This window comes from Pristiophorus japonicus, chromosome 20, assembly GCF_044704955.1.
Source record: "Pristiophorus japonicus isolate sPriJap1 chromosome 20, sPriJap1.hap1, whole genome shotgun sequence".
Classification (NCBI taxonomy): Eukaryota; Metazoa; Chordata; class Chondrichthyes; family Pristiophoridae; genus Pristiophorus; species Pristiophorus japonicus.
Window position 1 is genome coordinate 73,915,611 of NC_091996.1, and position 12,331 is coordinate 73,927,941.

General features: G+C 54.2%; 1 long non-coding RNA gene across 1 annotated transcript in view; it reads left to right on the forward strand.

The window, feature by feature from the left end:
* The first annotated feature begins 548 nt into the window (after positions 1–548).
* LOC139232970 (uncharacterized) overlaps positions 549–12,331 on the forward strand; it is a 29,483-nt gene continuing 17,700 nt past the window's right edge. Inside the window, exons 1-2 of the long non-coding RNA XR_011588124.1 lie at positions 549–648; positions 7,367–7,513. This is a non-coding gene — a long non-coding RNA (uncharacterized lncRNA). The remainder of the gene's footprint in view (positions 649–7,366; positions 7,514–12,331) is intronic.

Here is a 12,331-nt window from a genome sequence, read left to right on the forward strand (position 1 = left end):
CCTCAGTTTCCGATTTGACCGGCCCGAGTTGAGATGTTGACCACATATCTGCGCCTTCACTAAGACGGCTTATTTCCACCTCCATAACAGGGCCCCACTCCTCAATCTGCCTCAACTGTGTGCTCTGAACAGCTCATCCATGCCCTTGTATCTCGACACCGAATCACAGTATGTTGGCCCTGCCTGGCTCCTGTAAGGGGCTGCACGGATGTTACTGAAATGTTGGCCGGCCAGCGGCTCGGTTCCCGGATCAGCACCGCACAGGGAGCACCCGCCCACCTCCATCAACTAGAGCTGATCCAACCCTCGGCTGCACCGTCCCGCCCATCCCCTTGTGCTCGCTGACCCGAGTCCCGCAAACTCTGCAGGCCCTCAACAACATGGCGCCCGCCCGCCCGCTCTCTGAAGCCTCTCCCTCACCAAGATGGCGCCCGCCCGCTCCCTGAAACCTCTCCCTCACCAAGATGGCGCCCGCCCGCTCCCTGAAACCTCTCCCTCACCAAGATGGCGCGCGCAGCCTTCTTTGAAACTTCTCCCTCACCAAGATGGCTCCGCAGTGAACCGGATGTGTGGCACTGTTCGAGCAGCTCCGGCAACGAAACGATTGTCGCCGGTCGACATCCTGTGGAGACCCCGCTACAGCATGAGGTAGGTGAGTGAGGGCATCGGGGCCTGAACCCAGTGAGTGAGGGCATCGGGGCCTGTACCCAGTGAGTGAGGGCATCGGGGCCTCTACCCAGTGAGTGAGGGCATCGGGGCCTGTACCCAGTGAGGGCATCGGGGCCTGTACCCAGTGAGGGCATCGGGGCCTGTACCCAGTGAGGGCATCGGGGCCTGTACCCAGTGAGTGAGGGCATCGGGGCCTGTACCCAGTGAGTGAGGGCATCGGGGCCTGTACCCAGTGAGTGAGGGCATTGGGGCCTGTACCCAGTGAGTGAGGGCATTGGGGCCTGTACCCAGTGAGGGCATCGGGGCCTGTACCCAGTGAGTGAGGGCATCGGGGCCTCTACCCAGTGAGGGCATCGGGGCCTGTACCCAGTGAGTGAGGGCATCGGGGCCTGTACCCAGTGAGTGAGGGCATCGGGGCCTGTACCCAGTGAGGGCATCGGGGCCTGTACCCAGTGAGTGAGGGCATCGGGGCCTGTACCCAGTGAGTGAGGGCATCGGGGCCTGTACCCAGTGAGTGAGGGCATTGGGGCCTGTACCCAGTGAGTGAGGGCATTGGGGCCTCTACCCAGTGAGTGAGGGCATCGGGGCCTGTACCCAGTGAGGGCATCGGGGCCTGTACCCAGTGAGGGCATCGGGGCCTGTACCCAGTGAGTGAGGGCATCGGGGCCTGTACCCAGTGAGTGAGGGCATCGGGGCCTGTACCCAGTGAGTGAGGGCATCGGGGTCTGTACCCAGTGAGGGCATCGGGGCCTGTACCCAGTGAGTGAGGGCATCGGGGCCTGTAACCCAGTGAGGGCATCGGGGCCTGTACCCAGTGAGTGAGGGCATCGGGGCCTGTACCCAGTGGGGGCATCGGGGCCTGAACCCAGTGAGTGAGGGCATCGGGGCCTGTACCCAGTGAGTGAGGGCATCGGGGCCTGTACCCAGTGAGGGCATCGGGGCCTGAACCCAGTGAGTGAGGGCATCGGGGCCTGTAACCAGTGAGTGAGGGCATCGGGGCCTGTACCCAGTGAGTGAGGGCATCGGGGCCTGTACCCAGTGAGTGAGGGCATCGGGGCCTGTACCCAGTGAGGGCATCGGGGCCTGTACCCAGTGAGGGCATCGGGGCCTGTACCCAGTGAGTGAGGGCATCGGGGCCTGTACCCAGTGAGTGAGGGCATCGGGGTCTGTACCCAGTGAGTGAGGGCATCGGGGCCTGAACCCAGTGAGTGAGGGCATCGGGGCCTGTACCCAGTGAGTGAGGGCATCGGGGCCTGTACCCAGTGAGTGAGGGCATCGGGGCCTGTACCCAGTGAGTGAGGGCATCGGGGCCTGAACCCAGGGAGTGAGGGCATCGGGGCCTGTAACCAGGGAGTGAGGGCATCGGGGCCTGAACCCAGTGAGTGAGGGCATCGGGGCCTGTACCCAGTGAGGGCATCGGGGTCTGTAACCAGTGAGTGAGGGCATCGGGGCCTGTACCCAGTGAGTGAGGGCATCGGGGCCTGAACCCAGTGAGTGAGGGCATCGGGGCCTGTAACCAGTGAGTGAGGGCATCGGGGCCTGTACCCAGTGAGGGCATCGGGGTCTGTAACCAGTGAGTGAGGGCATTGGGGCCTGTACCCAGTGAGTGAGGGCATCGGGGCCTGTACTCAGTGAGTGAGGGCATCGGGGCCTGTACCCAGTGAGTGAGGGCATCGGGGCCTGTACTCAGTGAGGGCATCGGGGCCTGTACTCAGTGAGGGCATTGGGGCCTGTACCCAGTGAGGGCATCGGGGCCTGTACCCAGTGAGCGAGGGCATCGGGGCCTGTACTCAGTGAGTGAGGGCATCGGGGCCTTTACTCAGTGAGTGAGGGCATCGGGGCCTGTACCCAGTGAGTGAGGGCATCGGGGCCTGTACTCAGTGAGTGAGGGCATCGGGGCCTGTACCCAGTGAATGAGGGCATTGGGGCCTGTACCCAGTGAGGGCATCGGGGCCTGTACCCAGTGAGTGAGGGCATCGGGGCCGTACCCAGTGAAAGTCCTCCTGAGGTGGGCCTGCAATCCCCATTGGCAATGCCTGGCCCCTCATGATGGCCAAGTTGTGTAGCATGCAGCACACCACAATGAATTCGGAGACCTGTTGAGGGGAGTATTGGGTTTGCCTGGATGAGACAGCATATCTCTGTCAGCACTTCCTTTCAGAAAGTGCAGCCTTCGCACACACTGCTCCTCAGAGAGCTGCATGTATGAGCGTTGGTGCCTGAAAACACGTGAGATGCGATATAGGATTCTCCTCCCTCAAATTAAATATGCCACAAACGCTGCCTACTGGACTGTGGGACCACCTGGTTTTTCAGGCGTCTCTTGGGCGGGCGTATAATGCGACATCAGGTCCTAATTTTGCATCCGGGGCACTAGCGGAGCGTTGTACGACAACAGACGTCATGATCTCATTGAAACTAGAGAGTGGGGCGGTACATTTTTGCGCCGTTGCAAACCCCGAGCTGAATTTGCCAACCGAAAGTTGGCCACCCCCGTTACGCCTTAAAACCCCCTTTACCGCCCCTCCGGTTCACTACCAGAGGGGCAACGGAACTGAAAATCCAGCCAACTGATCCTCACTGGGATATGGGTCCCACACACACTGACTCTCACTGGGGTACAGTCCCACACACACTGACTCTCACTGGGGTACGGGTCCCACACACACTGACTCTCACTGGGGTACGGGTCCCACACACACTGACTCTCACTGGGGTACGGGTCCCACACACACTGACTCTCACTGGGGTACGGGTCCCACACACACTGACTCTCACTGGGGTACGGGTCCCACACACACTGACTCTCACTGGGGTACGGGTCCCACACACACTGACTCTCACTGGGGTACAGTTCCACACACACTGACTCACTGGGGTACGAGTCCCACACACTGACTCTCACTGTGTTCCCCACTGTCCTCTGGGGAAGTGACGATGCTGATGCAGGCAAGTTGTGGTCACACATCGTGCTCTGGATGCTGAGGCTCAGCCCAGTTTGAGTGTCAGTGGTCCCCAAGAAATGGAAAGTGCTCTCCTTCCCCAAGATGACAACTGATTGAATAGCCACACTATTCACCGGGGTGGTGGTGGTGGTGGGGGGGGGGGGGGTGCAATGCAGTTGGACCAAGAGTCGCACGTTGCCAGCTGATAATGCAGCAGTTCTCCTAAATGGAGGAAACTGAGGGATGGAGCTAATACTGGATACGCCATGTGCCCCCATAAAGGCACATCGACAGTGAACGTTGGAATGATACCGAAGACTCCAATGGCAAAGGATCAAGGTGACATTTAATTGCGACACAGTAACAAATACTCCCCCACCTAAAAAAAAACATACAATATACAACGTTCTGTTGCAAGGCACAGACCAACAGTGAAGTGCAGGAAATCAAATTTAACTATTTACAGGCGTAATAAACAGAAATCAGGGCATCTTCACAATCTTGTCCTGCACAATATTTGGACTTGCCCTGCGCCTTGCACCCCCCCCACCCTTTACCCCCTCCCACGCCTGCTGCTCCTCCTCAGTGAGGCTTCAGTGCCTACAGCAAGGCTGCTGAGTGAGGGGACAGCCAGTGAAGACAGCCGAGGGCACTCTGGACCAGCTCTGGGCCTGGAAGGCCCGGAAGAGGACTGCTGCGCCTCAGCACCGGCAACAGCAGTCTCTGATGGATCGCGAGTCCCAACGTGTTCGATGCATAGTCGGAGAGTCAGTGGTGGGAGCCGGAATGCTGTCATCTTGGGGAAAGAGAGCACTTTCCATTTCTTGGGAACCACTGACACTCAAACTGGGCTGAGCCTCAGCATCCGGAGCACGATGTGTGACCACAACTTGCCTGCATCAGCATCGTCACTTCCCCGGAGGACAGTGGGGAACACAGTGAAGTCAGCGTGTGGGACTGGTACCCCAGTGAGAGTCAGTGTGTATGGAACTGTACCCCAGTGAGAGTCAGTGTGTGTGGGACCCGTACCCCAGTGAGAGTCAGTGTGTGTGGAACTGTACCCCAGTGTGAGTCAGTGTGTGTGGGACTGTACTCCAGTGAGAGTCAGTGTGTGTGGGACTGTACCCCAGTGAGAGTCAGTGTGTGTGGGACAGTACCCCAGTGAGAGTCAGTGTGTGTGGGACTGTACCCCAGTGAGAGTCAGTGTGTGTGGAACTGTACCCCAGTGTGAGTCAGTGTGTGTGGGACTGTACTCCAGTGAGAGTCAGTGTGTGTGGGACTGTACCCCAGTGAGAGTCAGTGTGTGTGGGACAGTACCCCAGTGAGAGTCAGTGTGTGTGGGACTGTACCCCAGTGAGAGTCAGTGTGTGTGGGACTGTACTCCAGTGAGAGTCAGTGTGTGTGGACCTGTACCCCAGTGAGAGTCAGTGTGTGTGGGACTGTACCCCAGTGAGAGTCAGTGTGTGTGGAACTGTATGCCAGTGAGAGTCAGTGTGTGTGGGACTGTACCCCAGTGAGAGTCAGTGTGTGTGGGACTGTAAACATAGAAAATAGGTGCAGGAGTTGACCATTCGGCCCTTCGAGCCTGCACCACCATTCAATAAGATCATGGCTGATCATTCACCTCACTACCCCTTTCCTGCTTTCTCTCCATACCCTTTGATCCCTTTAGCCGTAAGAGCCATATCTTGAATATATCCAATGAACTGGCATCAACAACTCTCTGCTTTCGGGAATTCCACAGGTTAACAACTCTCTGAGTGAAGAAGTTTCTCATCTCAGTCCTAAATGGCCTAATCCTTATCCTAAAACTATGTTCCCTGGTTCTGGACTTCCCCAACATCGGGAACATTTTTCCTGCATCTAACCTGTCCCGTCCTGTCAGAAATTTATATGTTTCTATGAGATCTCCGCTCATCCTTCTAAACTCCAGTGAATACCGGCCCAGTCGATCCAGTCTCTCCTCATATATCAGTCCTGCCGTCCCGGGGATCAGTCTGGTGAACCTTCGCTGCACTCCCTCAATAGCAAGAATGTCCTTTCTCAGATTAGGAGCCCAAAACTGAACACAATATTCCAGGTGAGGCCTCACAAAGGTCCTGTACAACTGCAGTAAGACCTTCCTGCTCCTATACTCAAATCCCCTAGCTATGAAGGCCAACATAGCATTTGCCTTCTTCACCGCCTGCTGTACCTGCATGCCAACTTTCAATGACTGATGTACCATGACACCCAGGTCTCGTTGCAACTCCCCTTTTCCTAATCTGCCGCCATTCAGATAATATTCCGTCCTCATGTTTTTCACACCAAAGTGGATACCCTCACATTTATCCACATTATACTGCATCTGCCACTCGTTTGCCCACTCACCTAATCTGTCCAAGTCACCCTGCAGCCTTTTAGCATCCTCCTCACAGCTCACACCGTCCCCCAGCTTAGTGTCATCTGCAAACTTGGAGAAATTACACTCAAGTCCCTCATCCAAATCGTTAATGTATATTGTAAAGAGCTGGGGTCCCAGCACTGAGCCCTGCGGCATCCCACTAGTCACTGCCTGCCATTCTGAAAAGGACCCGTTTATCCCGACTCTCTGCTTCCTGTCTGCCAACCAGTTCTCTATCCACATCAGTACATTACCCCCAATACCATGCGCTTTAATTTTGCACACAAATCTCTTGTGTGGGACCTTGTCAAAAGCCTTTTGAAAGTCCAAATACACCACATCCACCGATTCTCCCTTGTCCACTCTACTAGTTACATCCTCAAAAATTCTAGAAGGTTTGTCAAGCAGGATTTTCCTTTCATAAATCCATGTTGACTTGGACCGATCCCGTCACTGCTTTCCAAATGTGCTGCTATTTCATCTTTAATAATTGATTCCAACATTTTCCCCCACTACTGATGTCAGGCTAACCGGTCTCTAATTACCTGCCTTCACTTTCCCATCCTTCTTAAAGAGTTGTGTTATATTATCTACCCACCAGTCCATAGGAACCGATCCAGAGTCGATAGACTGTTGGAAAATGATATCAATGCATCCACTATTTCTCGGGCTACTTCCTTAAGTACTCTGGAATGCAGACTATCAGGCCCCGGGGATTTATCAGCCTTCAATCCCATCAATTTCCCTAACACAATTTCCCGCCTAATATGATTTCCTTCAGTTCCTCCTTCTCGCGAGACACTTGGTCCCTTCGTATTTCCGGAAGATTATTTGTGTCTTCCTTCGTGAAGACAGAACCAAAGTATTTGTTTAACTGGTCCACCATTTCTTTGTTCCCCATTATAAATTCACCTGAATCTGACTGCAAGGGACCTATGTTTGCCTTCACTAACCTTTTTCTCTTCACATATCTATACAAGCATTTGCAGTCAGTTTTTATGTTCCCAGCAAGCTTCCTCTCATACTCGATTAAGTACAATTCCTGGGGTTGCGTGTGATGCAGTGTGGGGTAATGGCAGCATCAGATGTTGTGGTGAACACTCGGTCAGCTCGGTGAGCAGCTCCTGTAATTGGGACTGTGATTGTATGGAACTGTGTGTATTTGTCCCTCACAGTCACCCTCCCTCCAGGTAGCAGAGTCCTTTGCCAGCACCTGCTCTCATTTGCGTGTGGGAGCGATGTGACCCTTGGCTTGTTGTTAGCACAGTGTGAGCAATGCTGAGCTGTGACTGGGTGAGTGTTGTGTTGGCTCGAGCTGAGGCAGCTGTTGCTACGGTTTGTTGCTTACCCTGTCTGTGTACCCTTACAGGTAGCTGGTCTCACATCTGATGAACCTGGAGTCCTTGATAGACAAAGTACAACAGGACCTCGAACCAACTGCAAAGGTGACTGTTCCTGGAATCCATGTTGTAACCCTCAGGAAATCTCCGATAACCTATAGCTGTAAATACACAAGGTCTGTTTTACAACAACAACAAATTGCCTTTACCGTAGTGAATCGTCCGAAGGTGCTTCACAGGACTATTATGAGATAAAACAATTTGACACCAAGCCGCATAAGTAGAAATTAGCACGTGTGATCTAATCATCATCATAGGCAGTCCCTCAGAATTGAGGAAGACTTGCTTCCGCTCTTAAAATGGCTGAGCAGTCCAATACGGGAACCACAGTCCCTGTTACAGGTGGGACAGATAGTCATTGAGGTTAAGGGAGAGTGGAACTGGTTTGCCGCACGCTTTTTCCGCTGCCTGCGCTTGATTTCTGCACGCTATCGACGTCGAGACTCGAGGTTTCCTAGCGCCCTCCCGGATGCACTTCCTCCACTTCGGGCGGTCTTTGGCCAGGGACTCCCAGGTGTCAGTGGGGATGTTGCACTTTATCAGGGAGGCTTTGAGGGTGTCCTTGTAACGTTTCCTCTGCCCACCTTTGGCTTGTTTGTGTGAAGGAGTTCCGAGTAGAGCGCTTGCTTTGGGAGTCTCGTGTCTGGCAGGCGGACAATGTGGCCTGCCCAGCGGAGCTGATCGAGTGAGGTCAGTGCTTCAGTGTTCGGGATGTTGGCCTGGTCGAAGACGCTAATGTTGGTGCGTCTGTCCTCCCAGGGGATTTGTAGGATCTTGCGGAGACATCGTTGGTGTTTTTTCTCCAGCGACTTGAGCTGTCTATTTCACATGGTCCATGTCTCTGAGCCATACAGGAGGGCGAGTATTACAACAGCCCTGTAGACCATGAGCTTGGTGGCAGATTTGACGGCCTGGTCTTCGCACACTCTTTTCCTCAGGCGGCCACCAAAGGTATGGGAAATAGTCCACGATGTCCAGGGCCGCACCATGGATCTTGAAGACTGGGGGCAGTGCTGTGCGGTGTGGGCAGGCTGGTGGAGGACCTTTGTCTTACGGGTATTTAGCGTAAGGCCCATGCTTTCGTACGCCTCAGTAAATATGTCGACTATGTCCTGGAGTTCAGCCTGTGTATGTGCACAGATGCAGGCGTCGTCCGCGTACTGTAGCTCGACAACAGAGGTTGGGGTGGTCTTGAACCAGGCCTGGAGACGGCGAAGGTTGAACAGCTTGCCGCTGGTTCTGTAGTTTAGTTCCACTGAAGCGGGAGCTTGTCGACTGTGAGGTGGAGCATGGCAGCGAGGAAGATTGAGAAGCGGGTTGGGGTGATGACGCAGCCCTGTTTGAGTCAGTGTGTGTGGGACTGTACCTCAGTGAGAGTCAGTGTGTGTGGGACTGTACACCAGTGAGAATCAGTGTGTGTGGGACTGTACCCCAGTGAGAGTCAGTGTCTGTGGGACCTGTACCCCAGTGAGAGTCAGTGTGTGTGGGACTGTACCCCAGTGAGAGTCAGTGTCTGTGGGACCTGTACCCCAGTGAGAGTCAGTGTGTGTGGGACTGTACCCCAGTGAGAGTCAGTGTCTGTGGGACCTGTACCCCAGTGAGAGTCAGTGTGTGTGGGACTGTACCCCAGTGAGAGTCAGTGTGTGTGGGACTGTACCCCAGTGAGAGTCAGTGTGTGTGGGACTGTACCCCAGTGAGAGTCAGTGTGTGTGGGACTGTACCCCAGTGAGAGTCAATGTGTGTGGGACTGTACCCCAGTGAGAGTCAGTGTCTGTGGGACCTGTACCCCAGTGAGAGTCAGTGTGTGTGGGACTGTACTCCAGTGAGAGTCAATGTGTGTGGGACTGTACCCCAGTGAGAGTCAGTGTGTGTGGGACTGTACCCCAGTGAGAGTCAATGTCTGTGGGACCTGTACCCCAGTGAGAGTCAGTGTGTGTGTGGGACTGCACCCCAGTGAGAGTCAGTGTGTGTGTGGGACTGCACCCCAGTGAGAGTCAGTGTGTGTGTGGGACTGTACCCCAATGAAAGTCAGTATCTGTGGAACTTGACCCCTCTACCCCTCGAACCTTCGACCCCTCCGACCTTTCCACCCCCCCTTGCCCAGTTTGTGGGCTAAAATCTGGATGAGCAGAAATTTTCTCCAATTGAACATTAGGAAGACTGAAGCCATTATTTTCTTCCCTGCCACAAACTCCGTTCCCGACCACTGACTCCATCCCTCTCCCAAATTCTGTCTCAAGCTGAACCAGACTGTTCGCAACTTTGTCACATTTGACCCTTAAATGACCGTTTGACCACATATCCGCAACATAACTAAGACCACCTATTTCCACCTCCGTAAACAGCATCAGTCTCCACCCTTGACTAAGCTCAGAGTGAGAGTCAGTGTGCGTGCAACTGTACCCCAGTGAGAGTCAGTGCCTGTGGAACTGTACCCCAGTGAGAGTCAGTTTGTGTGGGACTGTACTCCAGTGAGAGTCAGTGTGTGTGCAACTTTACCCCAGTGAGAGTCAGTGCCTGTGGAACTGTACTCCAGTGAGAGTCAGTGTGTGTGGACCTGTACCCCAGTGAGAGTCAGTTTGTGTGGGACTGTACTCCAGTGAGAGTCAGTGTGTGTGGAACTGTACTCCAGTGAGAGTCTGTGTGTGTGGACCTGTACCCCAGTAAGAGTCAGTTTGTGTGGGACTGTACCCCAGTGAGAGTCAGTGCCTGTGGAACTGTCCTCCAGTGAGAGTCAGTGTGTGTGGACCTGTACCCCAGTGAGAGTCAGTTTGTGTGGGACTGTACTCCAGTGAGAGTCAGTGTGTGTGGACCTGTACTCCAGTGAGAGTCTGTGTGTGTGGACCTGTACCCCAGTGAGAGTCAGTTTGTGTGGGACTGTACTCCAGTGAGAGTCAGTGTGTGTGGAACTGTACCCCAGTGAGAGTCAGTGTGTGTGGAACTGTACCCCAGTGAGAGTCTGTGTGTGTGTGGGACTGTACTCCGGTGAGAGTCAGTATCTGTGGAACTCGACCCCTCCGACCTTTCCACCCCCTTGCCCAGTTTGTGGGCTAAAATCTGGATGAGCAGAAATTTTCTCCAATTGAATATTAGGAAGACTGAAGCCATTGTTTTCGGTCCCCTCCACAAACTCCGTTCCCTACCACTGACTCCATTCCTCTCCCCAACTTCTGTCTCTAGCTGAACCAGACTGTTCGCAACTTTGTCACATTTGACCCTGAAATGACCGTTCGACCACATATCCGCAGCATAACTAAGACCACCTATTTCCACCGCCGTAACAGCATCAGTCTCCACCCTTGACTAAGCTCTGAGCGAGAATCAATGTGCGTGCAACTGTACCCCAGTGAGGGTCAATGTGTGTGGAACGGTACCCCAGTAATAGTCTGTGGGACCTGTACCCCAGTGAGAGTCAGTGTGTGTCGGACCCATGCCCCAGTGAGAGTCAGTGTGTGTGGACCTGTACCCTAGTGAGAGCCAGTGTGTGTGGAATTTGACCCCAGTGAGAATCAGTGTGTGTGGCACCCGTACCCCATTGAGAGTCAGTGTGTGTGGAATTGTACCCCAGTGAGAATCAGTGTGTGTGGGACTGTACCCCAGTGAGAGTCAGTGTATGTGGGACCCGTACCCCAGTGAGAGTCAGTGTGTGTGGGACTGTACCCCATTGAGAGTCAGTGTATGTGGGACCCGTACCCCAGTGAGAATCAGTGTGTGTGGCACCCGTACGCCATTGAGAGTCAGTGTGTGTGGGACTGTACCCCAGTGAGAGTCAGTGTGTGTGGAACTGTACTCCAGTGAGAGTCAGTGTGTGGGACCGTACTCCAGTGAGAGTCAGTGTGTGTGGACCTGTACCCCAGTGAGAGTCAGTGTCTGTGGGACCTGTACCCCAGTGAGAGTCAGTGTGTGTGTGGGACTGCACCCCAGTGAGAGTCAGTGTGTGTTTGGGACTGTACCCCAGTGAGAGTCAGTGTGTGTGTGGGACTGCACCCCAGTGAGAGTCAGTGTGTGTTTGGGACTGTACCCCAGTGAGAGTCAGTGTGTGTGTGGGACTGTACCCCAATGAAAGTCAGTATCTGTGGAACTTGACCCCTCTACCCCTCGAACCTTCGACCCCTCCGACCTTTCCACCCCCCCTTGCCCAGTTTGTGGGCTAAAATCTGGATGAGCAGAAATTTTCTCCAATTGAACATTAGGAAGACTGAAGCCATTATTTTCTTCCCTGCCACAAACTCCGTTTCCGACCACTGACTCCATCCCTCTCCCAAATTCTGTCTCAAGCTGAACCAGACTGTTCGCAACTTTGTCACATTTGACCCTTAAATGACCGTTTGACCACATATCCGCAACATAACTAAGACCACCTATTTCCACCTCCGTAAACAGCATCAGTCTCCACCCTTGACTAAGCTCAGAGTGAGAGTCAGTGTGCGTGCAACGGTACCCCAGTGAGAGTCAGTGCCTGTGGAACTGTACCCCAGTGAGAGTCAGTTTGTGTGGGACTGTACTCCAGTGAGAGTCAGTGTGTGTGCAACTTTACCCCAGTGAGAGTCAGTGCCTGTGGAACTGTACTCCAGTGAGAGTCAGTGTGTGTGGACCTGTACCCCAGTGAGAGTCAGTTTGTGTGGGACTGTACTCCAGTGAGAGTCAGTGTGTGTGGAACTGTACTCCAGTGAGAGTCTGTGTGTGTGGACCTGTACCCCAGTAAGAGTCAGTTTGTGTGGGACTGTACCCCAGTGAGAGTCAGTGCCTGTGGAACTGTCCTCCAGTGAGAGTCAGTGTGTGTGGACCTGTACCCCAGTGAGAGTCAGTTTGTGTGGGACTGTACTCCAGTGAGAGTCAGTGTGTGTGGACCTGTACTCCAGTGAGAGTCTGTGTGTGTGGACCTGTACCCCAGTGAGAGTCAGTTTGTGTGGGACTGTACTCCAGTGAGAGTC